Source organism: Orycteropus afer, unplaced genomic scaffold (genome assembly GCF_000298275.1).
Source record: "Orycteropus afer afer isolate SDZICR_OR568_19922 unplaced genomic scaffold, OryAfe1.0 scaffold00405, whole genome shotgun sequence".
Taxonomy (NCBI): domain Eukaryota; kingdom Metazoa; phylum Chordata; class Mammalia; order Tubulidentata; family Orycteropodidae; genus Orycteropus; species Orycteropus afer.
In genome coordinates, this window is record NW_006921992.1 from 901,821 (window position 1) to 904,421 (window position 2,601).

Here is a 2,601-nt window from a genome sequence, read left to right on the forward strand (position 1 = left end):
TTGTTTGGTATTCTTGGGATTGTGCCATTTTATTTGTCTGTCTTGGGTTTGTTAGCCTCAGAAGCCAGCAGCTGCCTGAGTTAAGAGATGCCTCCAGCTGCAGTGGGCTGGGAGCATAAGGCAAAGCTGAAGCCCAAGGTCAAGGGGCCTTTATCCAGCCCCTAGACCTGGCACTTTGAACTCAGACTTCTAGCCTCCAAGACTGTAAAAGAATAAATCTCTGTCTGTTAAAGCCATCCACGCGTTTGTGGTATTTTCTGTTAGAGGAGCACTAGAGGACCAAAACAAAGGGGGTCACAGCCCCTCCCAGGCCCCCAAACTCCCCTCAGGGAGTCAGAATCGGGGAATGATGTTAGCGAGATGCACTTCAGCATCACTCTACAAAACCCACATCACCTTGTCATTTCTTCAGGACTATAAAATGTCTGGTACATCACTTGGCTTTAAGGTAGGGAAGTAGAGAACTCCTTTAGAAAAAAAGGGATGGGTGATGTGGAAACATGGGGGGAAGGAATACATTATATTAATTTCTACCACTCAAGTTTTCAGAAATTATCATTTCCAAAACTGTAATACGTGCGGTAAAAACAGAAAGAGAGGGAGAGAAGGACGGCATCCAGAGGGAGACAGAGCATAGACTGAACCACTGAGAGTGTAAAGAGAGCAGAGACAGTGTACACAGGGCCAAGAGAGTGTGCACAGAACCACGACACCGTAGACAGAGCAGAGAGAGCGCGGACGGAACCAGTGGGAGTGTAGGCAGGGCAGAGAGTGTGGACACGCGCAGGGTGGAGACAGGGTAGAGAGGCGCACAAGAGCGGAGAGTTGGATGGATGTCAGGCTTGCTCCGAAGACCAGTCTCCTACTATTAGAAGGTGATGATCCCTTACAAAGTCCTGATAACGACCGCATTGAGTCCCAGCTCTCTGGCTCTTCTCTGTGTCTCCCTATTTTCAGCCTCAATTCGGGTTTCAGAAGCCGTGGTGGCGCAGTGGTTAAGCGCTGGACTGCTACCCGAAAGGTCATCGATTGGACCTTTCGATGACAAGAGAAAGCAGGCCGCCGTAAAGATTCACAGCGTTGGAAACCCTTCTTCTCTGCCCTAGAAGGTCACTGTGAGTCGGAAGCCGGTTAATTCCGACTTTTGTGATGCAACCTCCTCTTCTCTGACAGAGTCCTTTCTGCCCCGCCCCCTGCCGGCTCATCCTGCATCTTGGCGTGGAAACACTTCCTTTCTGCTGAGTCTTGCCAGCTGTCAGTGCCTGTCCCTGCATGTCCTTCCTCAGCCTGAGCAGACCCTTCCCCTCGTATCCCTGTTAAGAATCCCAGTCTCCCCATTCTTCTTTTCATTCATTCATTTGTAAGTTGTTAGGCAACGCTGGGGACCCCTGGGAGCTCTGACCTAGGCCCTGCAGCCCCCTCCCGGGGAGCCTTCAGTTTGGGGACTGTGGCGGTTGAGTAAGTATACGGCGTGATCAGCCCTTTCATGGGGGACCATAAGGCACTGTGAGCTTTGGAGAAGACACTTAACCTGGCCTAGGTTAGCTCAGGGCACCTGCCAGAGTCTTTTGCGTGATCCCCTTTTCCCCAAAGCTGGGCTCAGAGAGAATGCGGTCCCACCACCTGTCCTTGGCAATGCCCCTTCTTAGATCCACCCCATTAGTCTCTCCCTAATCTGACCCCAGGGGCTCTGGTGGCGTAGTGCCTAAGGCACTTGACTGCTAACCAGAAGGTTAGCGGTTCAAATCCACCAGCCACTCCTGGGAAGGAAGGTTGGGCAATCTACTTCCATAGTGATACCGCCTAGGAAACCCAAGGAGGGGTCGCTATGAGTCCGGTCCGACTCCACGGCACATAACAGCAAATCTGACCCCAAGAAGCTCTGGTGATGCAGTGGTTAAAGCATTTGAGGTCGCTAAGAGTTGGTGGGTTTGGAATCTGACCCCGCCCCTCCGTCGACCTAGGCCCCGCCCCTCATTTAGCCCCGCCTCCATTTCATTCAACCAAGACCTCAAGCCCCACCTCCCAGGAGGCCAACCTCACACCAATCTCACGACTCCATTGGTCAGTGTATACACGTCACTTCCCTTTTTTAATGTCATTGGCTACCTGAATGCCAATCTTCTTTATAGAGCCCCAACAGTTGCCAGGGCGAAGATTGAGAGACAGATAATAATGGAAGTCTCAGGACGTCTCGTTATTGGGCAGAAAAGGCCGGATCTGGGCGGGGCTTATTGCCAAACGCGGGGCTGCTTCTGTCTGGGGTTCTTGAGGGCCGCAGCCTCGTCTCAGAGACACACCCCGCTTTCCTCGCTATTGGTCGCATCAGGTGTTGATCAACAGGATTTCTCATTTCCATAGGCAAATCCACCTGTCTGTCACTAGTTCTCTAATTTCAATTCGTTTCTCTCCTAAGAGGCGGCAAAGTTCTGACCGTAGCCAGGACCCGCCTCACGGAATGGCCACGGATTGGCTATATTCCCCGTCACTCCTTGAAAGTGGGCGGAGCTAATGGGTCTGGAGTCGCAGACTGGCCGACCGGGCTCTGTGGGCGGGGCAGCGGCTCCTGTCAGCGGGTATAATGGCAGCAGCGGAGCCGGC